The sequence below is a fragment of the Aquarana catesbeiana genome, linkage group LG09 (genome assembly GCF_042186555.1).
Source record: "Aquarana catesbeiana isolate 2022-GZ linkage group LG09, ASM4218655v1, whole genome shotgun sequence".
Classification (NCBI taxonomy): Eukaryota; Metazoa; Chordata; class Amphibia; order Anura; family Ranidae; genus Aquarana; species Aquarana catesbeiana.
Genome location: NC_133332.1, coordinates 188,533,567 through 188,557,047, shown reverse-complemented (window position 1 = coordinate 188,557,047; position 23,481 = coordinate 188,533,567).

Here is a 23,481-nt window from a genome sequence, read left to right as displayed (position 1 = left end):
CGAGCGGGCAAGATCGCACAGAAAACTCCGATATGAACTGACTGCACGCACTGAAGAGCAGATACAAACCCACAAGCACAAACTGAACCTCAGAAAACGATCTGAAAGCCACAAGTCTGAAAAAGCGCGAATCGTCTCTCACCAAACTTTTACTAACACAAGATTAGCAAAAGGAGCCCAAAGGGTGCTGCGCTTGGTTCTGAACTGGCCTTTTCTAGTCTCGTCGTACGTGGTTGACGTCACCGCTTTGTTGACGATCGGAAATTCCGACAACTTTGTGCAACCGTGTGTACGCAAAAAAAGTTTGAGCCAACATCCGTCGGAAAAAATCCTAGGATTTTGTTGTCGGAATGTCCGATCAATGTCCGACCGTGTGTACGGGGCATAACTCTGCTAAAACATGGAAATAATGTTTAGAGCATGACATACTTGCCTAAATGGTACTGAAATATGTGGTATATTATTTTAAGATAATCTGCTTTTAAACTGTGTGAAAAAGTGATTTCTGCACTGAAATATCTTTAAAAGTCTGAGAAGAGATAAATTCCCCATTTTTGTACACGGTCGGATTTTCCGATGGAAAATGTCCGATCGGAGTGTGTTGTCGGACATTCCAACCGTGTGTGGGCTCCATCGGACATTTTCCATCGGATTTTCCGACACACAAAGTTTGAGAGCGGGCTATAAAATTTTCCGACAACAAAATCCGATCGCGTTCATTCCGACCGTGTGTGGCCAGTTCTGACACACAAAGTGCCATGCATGCTAAGAAGAAATTCCGAGACGGAACAGCTCGGTCTGGTAAAATTAGCGTTCGCAATGGATACAGCAATTTCGTCACGCTGCAATGTAAAAAATGGTTTAATACAGCGCACTCTTTTCTTCTTTATAATGTGAGAAGAATGAAGTAGTTTTGCTGCTGATATTCAAACAGACTTCTCACAAGCTTCTTTCTTTATTATTTATCGGGATTCCCTCAATATATTTTGATTTGTCACATCTGACAAAATTATTTTTGGGTTGTTTTCTTTTCTTTTTTTTTTAAGGCTGTTTTTTGGGGTTTTTTTTAGGTTTGTATTTTTTTCAAGGCTGGTCTTTGTTTTATTTTTTGGTTAGTTTTACTCCCTATAATTTTTGTGTGTGTTTTGTGTGTCAAGTTACCACAACACCATTGATATCTTATATTATTTAATCTCAAGAAGGTTGCTTGGTGTTGGTGTCCCTTGTTAATTTGACATTGTATTTTTGAAATGTACCTGAATCCTCACAAACAAACTGTCCTTTTTTAAGGAGAACACACATAGGCGAGTATAATTGAAACAAAAAATACTTTATTAAGGGCTCAGAACCAAAGAGGGAGGCAACGCTGTAGAAACAGCTGAAAATAGTGAAGCCTTGGACCCCCAGGGCAGACATCAATTATTTAACATCAAAATTGGTGGCCTGAGGAGTCCATATCTAAGGGAGTGCAGTCTGGTCCAGAAGTCCCAGAGATCATGAAAGCAGCAGATGACATCTGTGTCCCCAGGCTGTGCTACTACAAGAGGCTGTATCTTTTGCCAGACCAGACTGGACCCAGGGTCATCACTTTCTGGTCTTCTTTCCATGCTTCCTTTCTGGCTGTGGCTCTGGTGTTGGAGATGTGGCAGGAGGAGGAGTAGGACCTGGAGGAGGAGGAGGAGCAGGAGTAGGACCTGGAGGAGGAAGAGGAGGAGTAGTAGGACCTGGAGGAGGAGGAGGACCATGTGTGAGGTCACAAATGTGGGTAGCAGATGTTATTTGGCCCCTCAACCCCTTACTGAGAGCTTCCAAAATTAAGGACTCACACAGGAGTCATTGTCCCTCCTCCATCTGCAGCATTTTGCAGGCAGTTATGCTTGCAAAGTCCTCCTCCACAGTGTGGGGGGTTCTCAAGGCCTCTGTAGCCTTCCAAAAGAGGCCTATGGCAGCCTCCTCCAGGTTACTCATATTCCTGCCACTTTGTCTTTGAAGGTGTAGGGGAGGGACCTGGACATCAGGCAGCCTGCTTGGCCCGGCCACCTCCTGGCTGAGACTTCCCTGTGTATGAAAAAGGGACATGGTTTTAGTTTTTGCATCATCAGTCACAATCATAAATTAATACTCCAAACTAACATCTAGTTAACATCATTGATTGGACAAGCAGAAATATTTAGAGAAATGCTATACCTGGCTGAAGCTGGGCTCCTCCACATGTTGCTGCCTGGAAGGCCCAGGTTGGGCGTCAGAAACCTCAGCTGGGGGGGAAGGAATCATGGAAGGAAGACTGGAGAGTGCTGGCCTGGTTTCAGGCTGACCTGCCAGAAAATGCAGCCAGTCATAATACCACAGCCTGGGGACATAGATGTCATCTGCTGCTCCGGATCTCTGGGAATCCTGGACCTTCTTGAGCTCCCTTAGATAAGTGCTCCTCAGGCCACCAATTAGGATCTTCAAATAGGTGATGTCTGCCGTGGGATCACCGTATTCAAAAATTCCAGCAATTGATCCAGTGCTGCCTTCCTCTTTGTTTGGTTCTTATATTTAGGGTGGTTTGTCTCCCATAGACAAGGCAGCTCCCTGAACAAATCAATGAAGATTTCCATAAAGTCGTTATCTTTCAAGATATCCATTTTCACTGCAAGACACAACACAAGACAAACCCTAATGTCAGGCAAAACTCTCCTAATCTTGTTACAATATAGGCCTCAATCTAGAAGCAGTATAGGCCCAAGTTTGACTCTTACCTTCGTTATCACGATCGGTGCCTCCGATACTCCTTCCTCCGCTCACAGATCCTGTTCGGCGCAGTGGGGGAAGAGCACATGGCGGAGTCAGAGCAGGTGCATGCTAATTATAGTGACAAGGAGGAGGGGGAGGAAAGCCCAGAGCCGGAAACGTCTGGATCCAGAAGGAGAAGATTTAAGGCATCAAATATGTCCTTTGGGGAGATGTTGGAGATGGTCGACATCCTGAATAGGGCCGACTATGATGGAAAGTATGGACCTTACCCCAACCCCAATGTCAGAAGGGCCAAGATAATGGCGAAAGTGGTCAAAAGTCTGCACCGGAATTTCGGGGTACAACGATCGAAAGATCTGCTCAGGAAGTGGTGGTCGGACCTGAAATTAAGAGATCATGAGCAGTACCAAAAGATCCGGAGAGTGCTGCAAAAAGTAAGTAGTTGTGGTGTGTTCCTATTCTTTTTGTGTTTATTACTTTTATGCTGATCCATGTGCTTTTCTGAACTGTTGTACAGTTTAAAATGGCAACTTTCATGTTCATGGACACATTATTCGTTCGTATCAAACATTTTTATTTCGGCCTATAAAACACCATTGTTTTGGCCATATGCATTTGACCACATTTTTTAGGGCCTACTTGTATGAAAATAATTTGGTTGTGTAGATGGGTTTGTTACTAGAATGAAATGCAAACTAGATTCTGTGTAAGGAGAGGACACTCAGCAACTGTTTACACATCTGGACACAGGAGCACTGGTGTGGGACACAAGAACACCCTTTTTATTAGGGGGCCCACACAGGTGCTCCAGTGTATACTATAGGGGTGTCTCCATCTGTAAAGCTTGCACAAGACAGGTAAAGTATTGAAGCTTGACAAAGGACCCAAAAAATTCTACATCTTGGAACTCTGCCAAAATCGACAATTGTACCCCACTTCTAAGCAATGTTTCATATTTATAGTTCTGCCATCAAATATCTGTGTGCTAAGTATACCATTTTTTTTTCACATAGGGGAGAAAAGACTCGGAGGACACCCCTCATCCGAGGAGACCAGAGACCCCCCACCTCTGGAAGAAGGGGAAATCCCACAAAGACAAACAGAGCAGGAGGAGGAAGACGTGGTGGAAATTGTCACCACAACAGGTGAGTGTCTGCGACCACAGGCTCAGGTAAGAGATGGATGCTGGCATATTTATAATACGTGTTTTTATTTTGGTTTCTATCTTTTTAGGTGATCGTGATGTTGTGGATCCAGGGCATTTCACATCAGAAAGTGCACAGATCCTGATCGGGGAGATCATGGGGTGTAATGTTGCATTGGAAAACATCAAGAAAAACATCAATGATGTTATTCAAAAAAATAAGAACATCATTGATATTTTGGGGAGAGTTTGAAACCCCTCCAAAGCCCTTTCTTTTATGGTGTGCTACAATTTTAAATTTTTTTGTCGAATTGTAGAAAAGCCAAATTTTGAAGATGCACACAGTGTGTCAACATGTGCTATCTGCCATCACGGGAGATCAATGGACGTGCTTTGGGGGTGCAATCCCTTCCTTAATAATAAAATAGCTGAGAGGAAGGGGTTGCTCCCCCAAAACACGTCCCTTGATCCCCCGTGATGGCAGCTAGCACATGTTGACATTCGTAAATTGGTGTCCATCTTCAAAATTTGGCTTTTCCTGGGGTGACTTCACCCCATCTGAACGCAATATCAAACACAGTTCCTAAATACTCATGTCTGATATTGCCTTCAAGTTCTACCAAATGTGAGCTTTGTAAGTTCAAGATTTGTGTCTTTCTTGTTGGTTTGAAACATGCATGTTTTATCTTAAATGGACATTTCAACTTTTTCTAATGCCACCTCAAAAATTGTTATACAACAAACATGTTGGTTTGTTTTAAAAACCTTGTCAAAATGCACATGTGATTGTGCAGGTATTAAAAAGATTGTTAATCAAGAATGTGTGGATAATTGTCTCAACGCTACAACACTTTTGTGGTGCTCTAATTGCTGCTTTCTGTGACAATGGGTGTTATTTCATAAGGGCAAATCCACTTTCAAGTGCACTTGTAGTGTAAAGTGTCTTTGTCTTTAGTAAATAACACCCAACAGTGCTTTGTATAAGGTTATACAATCACGCCATTTTCACATTTCTGTCAGGGTCAGCTAAAACAAACACGAGCAGTAAATGTCACCAAAGATTTGCTTAATTATTTTTTTTATTTGATAAAGGTTTCACACATTGTCTGGCATATTGATAGCCCCCCCACCCGCAAAGAATTCAAGGTATCTTAGCCGGACATCACGTGCACTCAGGGAGGGCAAGCCAGGATAGCCACTTTCAAGCGCCGTCAGGGTTGGTTCATTTTGAATTCCAGCTTTAGGCCCAACTGAGCCAGCATAGTTGTCAGAATGTTGCCATAAAAAGTTGTGTAGAACACAGCACGCCAGGATAATGTGATTTAGTTTGTACTCCGCCATATGTATGGGTGTAAGAAATAGGCGGAACCGGCTGGCCATGATTCCAAACGTGTTCTCCACCACTCTGGCCAGCCGGTAATTAAAAACCCTCTGGTCCGGGGTGAGGGTGCTCATCGGGAATGGCCGCATAAGATGGTCCCCCAGCGCAAATGCTTCATCTGCAACGAAGACGAATGGGAGTCCTTCCACATTGTCTTCTGGAGGTGGCAAGTCCAAGCTGCCATTCTGGAGACTCCTGTAGAACTCCGTCTGGGTGATGACTCCACCATCGGACATCCAGCCATTCTTCCCCACGTCCACATACAGGAACTCATAAGTAGCTGATACCACCGCCAACATCACAATACTATTGAACCCCTTATAATTATAATAGTACGACCCCAAGCTGGGTGGTGGGATGATGTGGACATGTTTCCCTTCAATTGCCCCTCCGCAGTTAGGAAAGTCCCACCACTGGGCAAAGTGGGAGGCCACAGTCTGCCATTCCTGTGGCGTGGAAGGAAACTGTTGAGGAAAACAAAAAAAATTAGTCTTTTTTGCACATTAAAACATGGAAAGCAGATTAGACACAAACATTCTTGGCCAACATCAAGATAACATTTATTAATGGGAATTTTTAAACACCAAAGTATAAGGTCTACCTATCATATTCCCCCCTCCTGGGCCATTTCTAACATTATAGGGGGGGAGCTCTTGGACAGGTAACCCTCTCCACTTCATTGAGAGATGAATGCCTAAATAATGTGTATTACTTTGAACAGCCCCTCCTTAGTTATACTATTGGCATCCCACTGGACAGGTAAGAAGTGTCATAATACAAAGATATAAATACACACTGTACACATTTGAGCACATTTGGACATTCTGCTATTACCTATCAAGATAATAATAGTATACAAAAACTTTAAACATTACCATTTTAAAGTATACAGGCAGGCCCTTGCACTACATGCTTTGGGGAATTCATCCATACATCTGACCACAAAAGAGATGGGTATAGTGTGTATGGGTTTGGCAAAGTCAGCAGATAAATGATTGAGGATAGATAGAGAATTGTTATCAGCTGACTTAGCAGTTAGGGGGAGGAAGGGTTCCAAATGATTTGGGGACCCCTAAAAAAATCCTCTGGCACTCTGCCTGAATTTAAATTACAAATCACATTTAAAAACATTTTAGGGTTTGTTTGGGGTAAAGCACTACTATGGAGCTGATACATTGTTAACGGACTACATGAGGTCAATATAGGGCCAGAAGACCATGCTGGGGAGGTAAGTGAGGGCAAATATGTATGAAGGACCAACAAAAATTACATAAAAATCCAGCATGAATGAGGACAAAGGGGACATTCACAGCATATTACAATCATGGTAATTAGGGAATGAGGAAAGAAATACAATATATCATCAAACATTAAATACAATAAAATGTGATATTAAGGGATAAAAATCTTACCTTAATATACTCCTTCTGCAGGACCTGGATGATGGCAGAACAGGTCTCTGGTATAATGATCACCAGAGCCTGGGGGGGGAGATGCCTGTCGAGAACTTAAGGTCCTGCGGGCTTCTCCCCGCAGGGTGGCGATGAGCCTCTGCTCCGGAGTGATGGCTTGCCTCATGCAGGTATCCTGCCTGCTAATATAAGGGGTCAGCAAAGCCAACAAACGGTGAAATATGGGGTCTGTCATCCGGAGAAAGTTCCTGAAATCATCAGGATTACTCTCACGGATCTCACGGAGCAAATGCATATGACAGAACAGGTCACGCTGAAGCAACCAATTCTTGGTCCACAAACTCCTCCCCGCCCTGTTCATGGACTGGACTTGTGTCAAGGTCAGGACCCCAACACCAAGCCCCCACACAGCACGAACTCTACGAGGAGTATGTATACGCAACATGGCTAGAAAACTGTCGGCTGCTCAGAACGAAGTAACAGAACGCACTGAAGAACAGCAAGGCCTGTGAAGAGCGACCTGAAAAACAGTAAAGAACGAACAAGAACACAATGACTAATAAGTCATGCGGAGCTTGCTTGCATGCACTGAAGGGCAGATACAAACCCACAAGCACAAACTGAACAGCAGAAAATGATCTGAAAACCACGAGTCTGAAAAAGCGCAAATCGTCTCTCAGCAAACTTTTACTAACACGAGATTAGCAAAGGGGGCCCAAAGGGTGCCGCGCTTGCTTCTGAACTGGCCTTTTCTAGTCTCGTCGTACGTGGTGTACGTCACCCCGTTCTTGGCGATCGGAAATTCCGACAACTTTGTGCGACAGCGTGTACGCAAAACAAGTTTGAGCCAACATCCGTCAGAAAAAATCCTAGGATTTTGTTGTCGAAATGTTCAATCAATGTCCGATCGTGTGTACGGGGCATTAGGCTTCATGTACCGGGGACGTTTCTCAACCTCTCCTGAACGCTGGAACATCACAGCTAGTAATCCACGTTTAAAAATGCGTGTTTAGCAGCGTTTACAAGCCGCGTTTAGCTGCATTTGCATTCAGGAGCGTTTACTAAAGATAACCTCAGGAGACCCTCCCAAATGATTATAAATCACTAAAAACAAGTATTTATTAACTATTTTAGCCATTCTGTGAGAGAACAGTGTGAGTATCAGCTGAGAAAGCAGTAGCTGTTATTTTTTGGTTGGTTTGAATATGGATCCCACGATGAGCATGTGTGAGGAAATGCTCCTGATGTTGCTTTTGTTGAGGCTCCAAAGACGTAGAAAATTGCATGAGAGGACCAGAGTTCGTCGCTACTGGACACATCCATTGATGCCTCAACGCATGTCCACCGGATACTTTTCTAATATGTAGGTTCAGCTGCGTAATTACTCAGAGAAATGTTTTAATTCTACATTTTAATTTTGTACGCATGTCAATTGCCACCTATGTCGTTCTCTTGGAAAAGGTTAGACCCCATCTAGTTCGCATGGACACCAACATGAGGAAAAGCGTGCCACCAGAGGAACATCCGTTGGTGACTCTCAGGTAGGTGTATAGATATATATATATATATATATATATATATATATATATATATATATCCACCCATTTCTCTCTCTCTCTTGCACCACACACCCCTGGTTACGTACATTGTGTCGAAGACGATGGAAGCTTCCGGGGCAGTCATGCCTTCCGGAATGCCAAGGTGGCCATGGACGGGCCATGCACAGCGACCTGATGGCACCTCTTCCTTTGGGAGGGAGCTCACTGGGAGCTGGCCACCTGTGCAGCATCATCATTTGAGTATAGGGCTATATAACAGGTGCAGCAACTAGAGATTTCTCAGTTGATTCCTGATAAGCAAAGCCTCTACATCTCCCAACCCTTTGAGGTAAGAACATATGGCAGTAAAAGGTTACTTAACATAGCTATTGCTATGCATACATTTTTCATTAATTCTTTTTTGAATAGCTTGTATGCTTTTTCTTTTTTTTTTTTTTTCAATAAAATTTTTTATTTTGTAAAGAGAAGGTATACATGCACAGTTTATATAAAGAAAAACAAAAGGACGAAATGAACAAAACAGATCAATGCAATACTTATACATTGGCTGTGTACAAAATGGAAAAAAAGAGTGAACTTACTAGAGGTTAAATAGCTCTACAAATCAGTCTACTGTGCAGCTCTAGGGGTAGTCTTGAAATGATAACAAAAACTCAAAATGGACGGGAAGCTAAACGTCCAGAACACAATATGGGGAGGCCTATTGAATCCGTCCCACCGAGGGCTTTCCACCCCTGTGGGAGCATACTGTGGAAGCACCTATTAGGTCCATTTGAATCCTCTTCCCATTGAGGCCTAGAAGCCTCTCATAACTAAAATAAAACATAAGAAAAACAAAAACACCACCCCTCCATAGATCTGCAGAACCCTATAATCGAGTTTCTGGTATTTAGGTTTTGGAGTTTGAATAAGTAGTCAAACCCAAAACTGTATTTGGAAAACACCAGAGAATTGTCTACCTATTCAAGATGTATGCTTTTTCTTATTTAGAGTCTTCAATCACTGCATTTTACAAAAATTAATGGACCCTATGCCTCATAATCTGGAGGCTATAGTGTCTTAACCACTTGCCGACCGACGCACGCCAATGTACGTCCCTTTTTTGGGGATGAATATTGTTGTTATGGCAGCAGCTAGCTGCCATAACTCTGGTATCCCCGTTTTCGGCCAGCGGTCGGCTACAAAATAAAAGTGGTCTCTGTGGCGGATTCACTGCGAGATCACTTTTATCGGTGGCGGGAGAGGGGTCCCCCGCCGCTTACCGGAGCTGTCGGCAGCAGTGGAGGTGATCATGTCTGTTGCCTAGTTGTGCATGGAGACGAGTGAGGGGAAGATGGCGCCCACTCGTCTCCACGACACTGCAGGGTGGAAGCGACGTCAAAACGTCACTTCCGCCCATACGTCTTAAAGGCACATTTTTTTCAATGTCATTTTTGACCCCAGATCTCATATTTAAGAGGACCTGTCATGCTTTTTTCTATTACAGGGGATGTTTATATTCCTTGTAATAGGAATAAAAGTGACACAATTTTTTTTTAAAAACAGTGTAAAAATAAATAAAATCATGTAAAATAAATAAGAAAAATGAAATTTTTTTTTTAAATGCCCTGTCCCGACGAGCTCGCGCGCAGAAGCGAATGCATATGTGAGTAGCGCCCGCATATGAAAATGGTGGTAAAACCACACATGTGAGGTAACGCCACGATCTTTAGAGCGAGAGCAATAATTATAGCCATAGACCTCCTCTGTAATGCAAAATATGAAACGTGTAGAATTTTTTAAACGTCGCCTATGGATGCCATTCCATGAGCGGGCGTAATTTTGAAGCATGACATGTTGGGTATCAATTTACTCAGCATAACATTATCTTTCGCAATATAAAAAAAATGGGCTAACTTTACTGTTGTCTTATTTTTTTTTTTTTTTTTTTTTTACTATCAAAGTTTATTGAAGAAAATAAAGAGATACATCTGTGGAGACGCAGCTCCACATAATACTATACAATGTTAGATAAGACATAAGAAACATTATATAACTTCAGTTCTGTTGCAAGAGCTAGTATAAACTGTTTGTAATAACTCAACTTCAAAATTTATTAAAGCGAGTGTCAATAACTATTATTTGCATATCTAAGAATGTCATCCAAAAAGAATAGATAGTTTGGAAAAAGAGAGAAAGAAAAGGATAATAATGTACATACTTTCAATTTCGGTTAATGGCAAACTATATTCACCTTTTGACTGTTTTTCATCGCCAAGTTTAATCAGATGAGTATAAACATACAGCAATGGCCTATTTCATAACATCAAGATATGCCTGCGAATATTTATATATAAGCCATGGTGACGAAGTTTTGTGAAAACGTTCCACATTTTCTCCTGCTTGGGCAATAGTCTCCTCCATCTCATAGAACTCCGCTATCTTACCAAACCATTCCCGAATAGTTGGGATTTTTGTAGACTTCCAATAGAGTGGAATGAGGGCTTTGGCCGCGTGTTTGGTAAGTGAGTGTTTGTACCTCTTAATGGGGAATTCCGTGACATGCAGGAGACATCCCATTGCATCCAACTTTAATTTTGTTTCTGTTATCAAGAATATCTTCTCACTGACCTTTGCCCAGAATGTGCTCAACACAGGACGTTGCCACCAGATGTATATTAAGGACCCTTTTTCAGAGTTACATTGCCAACAGGTTTCTGAATGGTCCGGAAACCAAGAATGTAGCTTTACTGGTGTGGCATACCATTGAGTGAGTAACTTGTATGCCGTTTCCTGGGTTCTTGTGCTCAGGGAACATTTATGAGCGAAAATGCATGCTTTCCTCCATTGTGAAGTCGACAACGGAATACCTAGTGCCTTCGACCAGCTCTCCCTGAGATCTCCCTCATCCTTGTCTTCCCCTGTTTGAATCCAACAGTATGCTAGTGAGGTCGCCTTGGGAACGTGTTCCTCTGTCTGACAAACTGACTCCAGTTCCGTTAGTAGTCTGTTGAAATTATGTTTTCTTTGTGTTCTGTTAAGGTAACTGCGGCATTGAAAATATGTCCATAACTGTAAATCTGGTAGGTTGTTTATGGTTTTGATGTCTGCAAAGTCCCTGAACTCTTGATTGTGGAAGCATTGTATAGCAAATAGGGGTTTGTTTGTATCAGTGGATCGTAGTGCTCGGTTTCCCATTCCCGGTAGGAAATCAGTGTTATTCTGTAATGGAGTGAGCGGACTAAGATGTGACGAGAAGTTTGTAAGTTTCGTTAATTTGTGGAATATTGCTAGAGTAGTGCCCACTAGGGGGTGTGCTTTCATCTCTGTTGGGAGACTCCTCCATTGAATCCATGGTGAATATCTTATTGGTGTATGGCTTAACAATTCTTCTATTTCCACCCAGTCTTTGATTCTAAAATGGCAGTGCCAGTCTATTATCCTAGTTGAATGCGAGGTAATAGGTGCGAAAATCTGGGATGCCCATCCCTCCTTTGTCTTTGGGTTTAGTGAGCCTAGAGAATCTTACTCTGGGTTTTTTGTGGGCCCAGATGAATTTTGTTTGAGTTGAGTGAAGTATTTTAAAGAAGCTTTGGGGAATTTTTATTGGTAGATTTCTAAATAGATAAAATACTCTTGGCAAAATAATCATTTTACAAATGGCTACCCTTCTGAACCAGGAGATGCCCTTTGGGTGCCAACTTTGTAGATCTGAGCATATTGTTTTCAATAGGGGAGTGAAATTGTGGTCAAAAATTTGAGATAATTTGGGTGTCAACCAGATCCCTAAATATTTAAGCGCTGAACCTACCCATTTAAAGGGGCAATTTGACTTGATGAGTTCTATTTTATTTGTTGGGATCGAAATGTTTAAGATCTCCGACTTGGCGTAATTAATTTTAAGGTTTGATAAATACCTGAAAATAGAAAATTCTTTCATTAAAGAGGGAAGTGAAATGTGGGGGTTCGTTATGAAAAATAACAAGTCATCTGCGTAGGCCGCTACCTTGTACTCTTTTCTTCCTACCTTAAAACCCTGTATTGCCCTTTCTGCTACAATCTGTCTGACAAATGGTTCTAGCGTTAGAATAAACAAAAGGGGCGAGAGAGGGCAACCCTGTCTCGTACCGTTGTTAATTTTTACTGTGTTTGAAAGGGAGCCATTGATCTTCAGCTGTGCAGTAGGGTTTTTATAGAGCATAGAAATCCAAGACATCATATTGTTTCCCAAGCCAATGTACCTACAGGTTTCTAGCATGAAATCCCAGGCCACGCGGTCAAAGGCCTTCTCCGCATCTGTAGACAGGAGAAGGCCCTCAATTTTCCGCACCCGAGCATGCATTAAATTGAGTGTTTTGATAACGTTGTCTCTGGTTTCTCTCCCTGGCATAAATCCTGCTTGCTCACTTCCTATCAGGCTGTGAAGCAGAGGTTTCAATCTGTTAGCTATTATTTTTTAGATCAATTTCACATCTAGATTCAACAGTGATATTGGCCTGTAGCTAACACACTCTGTCAGGTCCTTGTTTGGCTTGGGAAGAATTGTTATATGTGCCTTGAGAAAATCTGTTGGGATCTCCCTGGGCTCAGACATGTAGTTCAGAGCCCGTAGCAGCGGTCCAAGCAGAGTTTCCTGAAAAGTTTTATAGTAAATTGCCGTACAGCTGTCTGGCCCCGGACTTTTCCCTGTCTTCAGGTGTTTAATTGCTTGTTGTAGTTCAAAAGCTTCTATGGGACTTTCTAGTTCAGAAATATCTTCATTTGATAGTGTGGGTAACTTTGATTCTGTTAAGTATTGTCGTATGGCTTGTGTCCTTGTTCCCTGAATTGTGCTAGGTTTCTGTGAGTTAGGTAAATTATATAGGGCCATGTAGTATTCATGGAAGTGTCGTGCAATTTTTTTGGTAGTAATGTCTAGATTCCCTTCTTTTGTTTGTATGCCTGGGATGTTCTGTTGTGTCTTTGCATTTTTTATGGCTCTCGATAACAAGCTTCCAGTTTTATTGCCATGTTCATAGTAGATTTTTTTTTGGAAAAATAAGAATCTTTTAGCCCTTGTGTCAAAAATCTGTTGCAGTGCCTTTCTGTTTTCTAGGAGTTCAATTGCTGATTGTTCTGTCAGGGTTTGTTTGTGTAGGGATTCCAAGGCGTGAATTTGCTCTGTCAGGGATTTAATTTTTTTTTCCCTTTCTTTTTTGCGGTGATAACCGATTCTAATGAGTTCTCCCCTGATTGTGCATTTATGTGCTTCCCATATTGAAAGGGGATTGATATCTGGTGTGGTGTTAGTTTTGAAGTATTCTGTCAGTGACGTAGCTATTTGAGGAAGTAAAATTGGGTCTGTCAACAATGCCGAATTTAATCTCCAGATATTTGTATTTGGTTGTGGTTCTGAGATCTTCAACGATAATGAAATGGGGGCATGGTCTGAAAAGGTCTGGATCCCTATTTTAGCTCCTAAGATCATATCTAAGTCTCTTTGTGAGACAAAGATATAATCTATTCTCGAGTATCTGCCGTGGGGGATTGAGTAGAAGGTGTAGTCTCTTTCCTCAGGATAAATAAATCTCCAAGAGTCTACTAGTTGTAGTGAGTACAGTAATGTTTTTATTTGTTTAAGTATTTTGTACGTAATATAGGTTTTGCCTATGAGAGGATTTAGTGGGACATTAAAATCGCCTCCTAGGATGAGACAACCCGAGCTAAAATCTTTGAGTTTTCCAAGAATTTTGCGGCAAAAGGTCAAGTGTGCTGTATTGGGGAAATAAACATTTGCTAGCGTAATAGGTGTGCCACAGCATTTCCCTTTCAGGAATATAAACCTGCCCTCTGGATCAATGAGTTTGTCAGATAGTTCAAAGGAAGCGTCCCTACTAATAAGTATGGACCCCCCCTGGATTTCGCTAAATCATTCGTTGCGTGATATGCCTGTGTGAAAAAAGAGTCAGTAAGCTTAGGAATTTGTTGAGTTTTGAAATGTGTTTCCTGTAAAAAAACAAAACGAAGTTTACCTTTTTTGAGTTCCTTCAAGAGGGTTTTGCGCTTTTCAGGGACATTCAGTCCTTTCATGTTGTGAGAAATCACTGTAGGCTCATGTCCCAGGGATGAGTACGCCATTTTGAGGACTCAGATAGAGCTGCCGAAGCAATAACTAGGAAGAAAGCTTAAGTTTCCGTTATACTTTACTATATCCGTTAAGAAAGTATAGGTAGAGAGATATAAAGGAGAGAAAGTAAGAAGTGAATACTGAGTAAGTGAGAGATATTGTGATCTCCTTGGGTACCCAATGGGTCCAAGGTAATATATTAGTGCTCCCAACCAGGTAAATCCTCTCCTGTCAAGGAGCACTTTGTCGGAGCGTGGTGGGCAGCCGCCTAATCGCTCTGGTTAGTCCAATTAATTAAATTAGGTATGTAACACCCAACTGGTGAGCATAAACCGGCAGCAGCCATTATAAGCACAATGTAAACAGTATTGGTCAACTATGCACCCGAATTGCAACAATGAAGGAACTAACTGAAACCTCTAGCCTTTAAACGCATTAACCATTATATGAAGAAATTTCGATGATCTGCTTAACTATGCCTCTGCTCTCCATGGAGACTCCAAGGCCCCCCTCCATGTGGGGGTATCATCTTGTTGTCTTCCCTCCAGAGATGGTTTTAAGGTAAGTCCACTTTTTGTGTTTCTTTTTCCCTTTTTTTTTTTTTTTTTTTTTATAAATACTATGTCATCGACATTTCTGTGGTCTAAATTTGCTGAAATGTAAGATGAACAGCTGTAACCTAAAGTCCACTTGTTCCTACTAATGTCGCCGTGTCTATTATAATCACTATAAGTAGGTATCCTACCTATATAATTGGCATAAGCTAGCATGGGGAAATGTGTAATAGTCCCAATAAGTATTATCTCCATCTGAGATGAATGGTCGACAAGATCTAATTCCTTGTATTCTGTTGCTGTGAGATAAGTATAGTTCCGCTTGTTAAGACAAATCCAGCCGGAGTGTCTTTGGGTTCTTATAGCATAAAACTGTGGGATCAGCATGTATGGCCCCGTTTCAAGTAAGTTGAATGTACTCACTACCATCCATGTATGGTGTCAGTCTCGGTAGGCAACTTCAGGCTTCTTCAAAACCCCTGGAAGCATGAGGCCTGTTATTTGGAGTTCCTGCTTGTGACCCTCCTGGGCGTGATGGTTTCTTAGGGAGGCGTTTGTTGAGCGATGAGAAGGGGGATCTTTCCAGTGGAGGTAGCATAAATTCCTGGTACCACTCTGGCAAGTCCACAGGTTCCAGATGCAGCACTTGGAAAAAATCCGGGAGATCTTCTGGTGAGCGCAATGTGTGCTGTCTCCCATTATGGTTCACCAGAAGTGCGAACGGAAATCCCCACGTGTAGCGGAGATCCTTTTCTCTTAGCTTGTCTAATAATGGTCTGAGACCTCTGCGATTCTTTAAAGTGATCTGGGAAAGATCATGAAAGAGCATGATGGTCTCTCCGTTAAAAACAATCTGGTTGTTCCTGCGTGCTTTACGCATAATGTCCTCTTTTAAGGAAAAGCTCTGCAAGCAGCATATAATGTCGCGTGGTGTCATATTGTCAGGACCTCTTGCTCTGAGCGCTCTGTGAGCTCTCACGAATTCAATGTCCGTCTCCTCTGGTCTTTCTAACAGACTGTTGAAAACCCTCTGTAAAGCGGGGGTGATTTGATCAGCCTCCACAGTCTCTGGGATTCCTCTGACCCTAATATTATTTCTTCTCCCCCTGTTATCTAAGTCCTCGAGGTGTTTGTTAATCTCGATAAGTTGTTGGGACTGTGTGTGGGTAACTCTGTCCAAGCGGTGAATCGCCTTGTCCCTGAATTTGCCTGCATTTTCTACAGTGGCCATCTTGTCTGTGAGGATCAGCATGCTGGATTTTAGATCCGTTATTGCTGCCGAGAAGGTGGTTTTAATGTCAGCTGCAAAGCCTGACATGCCGGCGTATGTTAGAGGGAGGTCTGGGTGAGGTGTACTCCTGCCATTCTCTTCAGCTGCAGATTGAGAGTCCTCGCTGTAATCATCCTCCATCACACGCGGCGTCGCCATCTTGGCTCCTAGCAGGCCTTCTCGTGCCGCCGGAGGATTTCGGAACAGATCCTCAATGTTCCTTCCCTTGTAAGCTGCCGTTGAGCGGCGGGGTCTCGGTGTTCCTTCTGCTCATTATCAGGTGCTTTGGCCAAAAAGTGACGGGCTAAGGCTGCCTGGATGCCGGAGCTCCTGTGTTAAGCGTGCATCGCTGTTGCGCGCCAAGCCACGCCCCGTTGTCTTATTTTTTTATTCAAAAAAGTGAATTTTTTCCAAAAAAAGTGCGCTTGTAAGACCGCTGTGCAAATATGGTGTGAAAAAAAGTATTGCAATGACTGCCATTTTATTCTCTAGGGTGTTAGAAAAAAAACAATATATAATGTTTGGGGATTCTAAGTCATTTTCTAGCAAAAAAAACTGTTTTAAACATGTAAACACCTAAATTCCAAAACTAGGCTGGTCCTTAACTACTTCAGCCCCGGAAGGATTTACTCCCTACCTGACCAGAGCACTTTTTACAATTTGGCACTGTGTCACTTTAACTGCTAATTGCGCGGTCATGCAATGCTGTACCCAAACGAAATTTGCATCCTTTTGTTCCCACAAATAGAGCTTTCTTTTGATGTTATTTGATCACCTCTGCGTTTTTTTTTTTTGCGATATAAACGGAAAAAGACCGAAAATTTTGAAAAAACCCCGATATTTTTCTACTTTTTGTTATAAAACAAATCCAATAAACTCAATTTTAGTCATACATTTAGTTCAAAATGTATTCAGCCACATGTCTTTGGTAAAAAAAAAAGTCAATAAGCGTATATTTATTGGTTTGCGCAAAAGTTATAGGGGGTCATTTACTATAGCGCTATGGCGCTAATTTGCGCAAATTGCGCGAATTAGCGCTAATAGCGCTAATTTGCGCTAAAACAGTATTCACTATAGCGCTGGTGAGAAAATACTCCCAAAATCGAATTTACTATAGCTCCCTAAACTAAATAGAGCCCAAACCCTTACTCTGCTAAAACCTAGAGAATTGCACATGGAAATAATGTTTAGAGCATGATATAATTGCCTAAATGGTACTGAAATATGCGGTATATTATTTAAAAATTATATGCTTTTAAACTGTGTGAAAAAGTGATTTCTACACTGAAATACAGTAGGTGACCGCGATATTGTGTCAATCTCGCCGCACTTCTCGGCGAGATTTGACACCTACGAGCCCCGTCGCAGGGGCCAGCGCCGAGATGGCTCACTCATCGCGAAAGGAAAACTTTGTTTTCCTTCCGCGATGAGTGACAGGCAGTGCTGACAGCTGTCTGGTATGAATCCTGAGGCGGGAACACCGCGCCAAATTTTAAATGAAAAAACCGGCGTGGGTTCCCCCCTCGGAGGCATACCAGGCCCTTAGGTCTGGCATGGATTGTAAGGGGAACCCCCTATGCCGAAAAATCGGCGTGGGGGTCCCCCCCAAATCCATACCAGACCCTTATCCGAGCATGCAGCCCGGCCGGCCAGGAAAGGGGGTGGGGACGAGCGAGCGGCCCCCCCCTCCTGAGCCGTACCAGGCCGCATGCCCTCAACATGGGGGGGTGGGTGCCTTGGGGGAGGGGGGCGCCCTGCGGCCCCCCCACCCCAAAGCACCTTGTCCCCATGTTGATGAGGACAAGGGCCTCTTCCCGACAACCCTGGCCGTTGGTTGTCGGGGTCTAGGGGCGGGGGGCTTATCGGAATCCGGGAGCCCCCCTTAATAAGGGGGCCCCCAGATCCCGGCCCCCCACCCTGTGTGAATGAGTTTGGGGTACATGGTACCCCTACCCATTCACCTAGGGAAAAGTGTCAATATAAAAAACACACAGTACACAGGTTTTAAGAGTAATTTATTAGTCAGCTCCGGGGGTCTTCTTCCGACTTCGGGGGGTCCCCTTCCGACTTCTCCCGGTGTTCGGCCTCTTCTCCCGGTGTTCGGCCTCTTCTCCCGGGCCCCACCGCTATCTTCTTCCAGCTCTATTGCCAGCGAGGGGCCCGGTCTGCTGCCGCTGTCTTGTCGCCGCTGTCTCGCCGCCGCTGTCTTGCCGCTTCTTCTCTTCTTTTCTTCTTCCCCGATGTTGACACGACGCTCTCTCCGACTCGAATGCTGTGTGCGAGCTGCGGAGCCATTTATATAGGCGGTAACCCCGCCCCCTTACGACGTCATGGTCCCAGCATGCGCAGGGACTCTGGGGTCACGCCCCCTTATGACGCCAGAGTCCCTGCGCATGCTGGGACCATGACGTCGTAAGGGGGCGGGGTTACCGCCTATATAAATGGCTCCGCAGCTCGCACACAGCATTCGAGTCGGAGAGAGCGTCGTGTCAACATCGGGGAAGAAGAGAAGAAGCGGCAAGACAGCGGCGGCGAGACAGCGGCGACAAGACAGCGGCAGCAGACCGGGCCCCTCGCTGGCAATAGAGCTGGAAGAAGATAGCGGTGGGGCCCGGGAGAAGAGGCCGAACACCGGGAGAAGAGGCCGAACACCGGGAGAAGTCGGAAGGGGACCCCCCGAAGTCGGAAGAAGACCCCCGGAGCTGACTAATAAATTACTCTTAAAACCTGTGTACTGTGTGTTTTTTATATTGACACTTTTCCCTAGGTGAATGGGTAGGGGTACCATGTACCCCAAACTCATTCACACAGGGTGGGGGGCCGGGATCTGGGGGCCCCCTTATTAAGGGGGGCTCCCGGATTCCGATAAGCCCCCCGCCCGCAGACCCCGACAACCAACGGCCAGGGTTGTCGGGAAGAGGCCCTTGTCCTCATCAACATGGGGACAAGGTGCTTTGGGGTGGGGGGGCCGCAGGGCGCCCCCCTCCCCCAAGGCACCCACCCCCCCATGTTGAGGGCATGCGGCCTGGTACGGCTCAGGAGGGGGGGGGCGCTCGCTCGTCCCCACCCCCTTTCCTGGCCGGCCGGGCTGCATGCTCGGATAAGGGTCTGGTATGGATTTGGGGGGACCCCCACGCCGATTTTTCGGCATAGGGGGTTCCCCTTACAATCCATGCCAGACCTAAGGGCCTGGTATGCCTCCGAGGGGGGAACCCACGCCGGTTTTTTCATTTAAAATTTGGTGCGGTGTTCCCGCCTCAGGATTCATACCAGACAGCTGTCAGCACTGCCTGTCACTCATCGCGGAAGGAAAACAAAGTTTTCCTTTCCCGATGAGCGAGCCAGCGCGACATTCACAGTACCCTGTCGCCGAGAACCAGCGCGATGGTATCGCGCTGGAAACACAATCTCGCGGTCAGGTACTGTATCTTTAAAAGTCTGAAAAGTGAAAAATTCCCCGTTTTGGACAACTAGGTGCCAACACAACTGAGCATGCTCAGACCTGAAAATAACTCTCATTTTAACTCAAGTGTCTTTTTTACCTGGAGGTATAGTAAATACCAAAATGAGAGCTAATTAGAGAGCATTTTTTGGGAGTTAAAATCTGCTCTAATTTAGTCCAAATGAAGTTTCAGTCATTGATTCTAATGGAACAATTCTAACTTTCACAAAAAACCTTTTAATGTTGAGATGAAATGTATCTTTCTGTGAAATAAATTTTCCTTTGCAACATTGTTGCTTCTACTTAAAATATTTTGATTTTAAGAATGCTACAATGTGGAATGTTTTGATGTTTTGGTAAAATATATTTTTCTCTGTCACTTTCACTTGTTACTCTCCATCTCACAACAATCTTTACCCCAAACTCACACAGGTGTCTTTATAATCCACAAGCAATACCATTGCTGATGAAAATTTAAAATGAATCACAATTTTTTGTGCTTTTTATTATTTCCAAATATTCATAATTTGAGCCCAAAAAATGTGATATGTGTACCAACATCAGAAAGCAAAATGTAATTCCCAAAAATGTGAGGGTAATATTCTACTCTCACACACAAAAATCACCAAATATCACAGAATAAATCAAGAAGAATAACTCTTGAGTAATGTAATTTGCATCACCTGTATGTCCATAGAAATGCAGTATTTATGTGTTTTTATGTGTAGTTATGTGTAGGAGGGTCTCACATGTGGCAGCTCTGTGGCTTAGAGGTTAGAACTTCTGCTTCGTATCTCTGAGGGTCTGGGTTCAAATCCCAACCATGTTACTTCATGTAGAGAAGTTGTCTCATCTCCCAGGTCCTATAACTATGCTTAATTGTAGTAGTTATGTGTAGGAGGGTTCCACCACCATTGTAAGTCTTTTCCAGATACACTATATAGCCAAAAGTATTGGGACGCCTGCCTTTACACACACATGAACTTTAATGGCAGCCCAGTCTTAGTCCGTAGGGTTAAAATTTGATTTGGCCCACCCTTTGCAGCTAGAACAGCTTCTGGGAAGGCTGTCCACAAGGTTTAGTCTGCCTATGGGAATGTTTGATCATTCTTCCAGAAGTGCATTTGTGAGGCCAGGCACTGATGTTGGATGAGAAGGCCTGGCTTGCAGTCTCTACTCTAATTCAGCCAAAGGGTGTTCTATCGGGTTGAGGCCAGACTCTGTGCAGGCCAGTCAAGTTTCTCCACCCCAAACTTGCTCATCCATGTCTTTATGGACCTTGCTTTGTGCACTGGTGTGCAGTCATGTTGGAACAGGAAGGGGCTTTCCCCAAACTGTCCCCACAAAGTTGGGAGCATGAAATTGTCCAAAATGTCTTGGTATGCTGACGCCTTAAGAGTTCCCTTATCTGAAACTAAGAGGCCAAGCCCAGCCCCTGAAAAACAACCCCGCACCATAATCCCCCTCCACCAAATCATTTGGACCAGTGCACAAAGCAAGGTCCATAAAGACATGGATGAGTGATTTTGGGGTGGAGGAACTTGACTGGCCTGCACAGAGTCCTGACCTCAACACAACAGAACACCTTGGGGATAAATTAGAGAGGAGACTGTAGGTCAGGCCTTCTCGTCCAACATCAGTGCCTGACCTCACAAATGCACTTGGAAGAATGGTCAAACATTCCCATAGACACACTCCTAAACCTTGTGGACAAGAAGAGTTGAAGCTGTTATAGCTGCAAAGGGTGGGCCAAATGAGTTTTGAACCCAATACTAATACTGGGATGCCATTACAGTTCATGTGTGTTTAAAGGCAGGCATCCCGATACTTACGCCAATATACTGTATATTGCTTGTGACACTGAGCATGGCTATGGACTTAGGGCTGGTTCACACCACAGAGATGCAGAGGACATGCGTGGGGCTGCCTGGTGGCTTAGTGGGTAGCAGTTCTGTCTAGCAGCACCTGGGATGTTGGTTCAATTCCCCAACATACTAATGCTTGTGTTGAAGTTTATATGTTCTCCCTGTGTGGGTTTCTCACCACAATCTAAAGACATGCTGGCAACTTATTTGTCTCCTGTCGAAATAGGTTCTAATGTAAGATTGTTAATTTTGGACTTTATATTGGAAGCTCATTGCAGCCAGGGACTGATGTTAATGTTTATTAGCACTAATCATGCCCAGGGACTTGGACATTTAAAATTTTAGGGTTTACACTGCACAGGTACATATGCTTAGAAAACTGTTGCTTTGTTTATGTGGATGCAAATGGACTTTGATCTTTGTCCTGTAGTTGGAGATTTGATGCACATAGCCAAGGCTAACACAGTTGAAAATCCTATTATGTGTTCCTGCTCATCAGGTGCAATCACTTTAGACATACATGAAGAGACAGATTGAAAGATACTGGTGGGCGTGTACTTCTATTGGGTGTGTCAGTGTGCTAACAATACAACCTCTTTTATATAAAGGCCTGCAGTAGGGGGATTCGTTTGGCCTGAGAAGGTCAGGTTTTTTGTTGTGATGGAGAAGGAATGATATTGGGAGATTTGATGAAATTCTTGTGCATTTTTTCAATCAAAAGTGGGTTTATGTGGCCATGCTGTCAGTGTTGTGTGTGTATTGTTCCTGTCTGATCATGCAAACATCGTTTGGAAGCTGCTGACCTACTATTTTTGATCTCGTTTAATCGTGTACACTGAAATGCAGCTTCCAGCAGAACATGGTCATCAATGTATGTATGTGTGGATTGTGGGCTGGTGGTGGGTGTTTTGAATAAGTCTTTTGCAATATTATGTTGGAATGCTTTGTAAGAATGACTGTTAAGTATGTTTCTATAATCTTTCAGATAATAATGTGATGTGTTGCCCGTTATACACTGAAATTAAAGCTGTGTCCACTCTAAGGTTTTGTCTAATTTTAGATTGTAAGCTCCTATGAGCAGGGCCCTTAAAATTCCGTTGCTAAATGTAGTACCATATATCCTGTCCAAATTTTTTTGAAGCTAGTAAATGTAAATTTATTTTTTTTCGGCTGGTAAAATAAAAGTACATTGAGGTAGGTGTGTGTGTGTGTGTGTGTGTGTGTGGTTTTTTTTTTTTTTTTTTTCCTTCTACTTTTCTTTCTTTAGTTTTTGTGGGTGGTGGTTTTGGGAAAGTGCAATATCTCTTTTATATTTTATTTCAATATGTATTTGTGCACCAAAAAACTAATCTCTTTGCCCTGGTTCACATGCTACTTTGAAATTGCGCTACTTCACTTGAAGTAGCACGATTTCAAAGTAGCAAGGTCAGCGTGATTTCAGGTGGCTTCATACACAAATGTCTATTGAAGTCGCACCTGAAATCGGCAAAAGTAGTGCAGGAACTACTTTAGCAAATTGATGCGGTGCCACAAAAAAAAAGTTGCATCAATTGGAACAGTGCCATTGCCAATAATCATGCTATTTGATCTCTCAAATCTCATGACCAATCGCTCCAATGTAAACCTAGGCTTCTGCACAACTGCAAGTTAATGATAAAGGTGGAATCTTTATATATAACAGCTGTGGAGAATTGCAGGTAATGAATTCAGCAGGTGGATAGGCAGTGTTTGAATGTGTCAGCTCTGGTTCACATTGGTGTGATTTGACATGTCAAATCTGTGGCAATTGCACTGTTTTAATTGGTGCGATTTGTATTGATATTGGTGCAGAAACCTGCACTGATGTCTCTGATGTTGCCCCCACAGTCGGGGCTGACATGCAGGAATAAAATTGTGGGAGTTCAGCTGAATGATTTCCTCCCTCTGTCAGTGTGAACCAGGGCTCAAACTGGGCCTTTTGCCTTTGTAGTTCACCTGCTGCTAACCCAGGGACACCATTTCTTAGCAAACTCCCTTAAGTTTACCTTCAA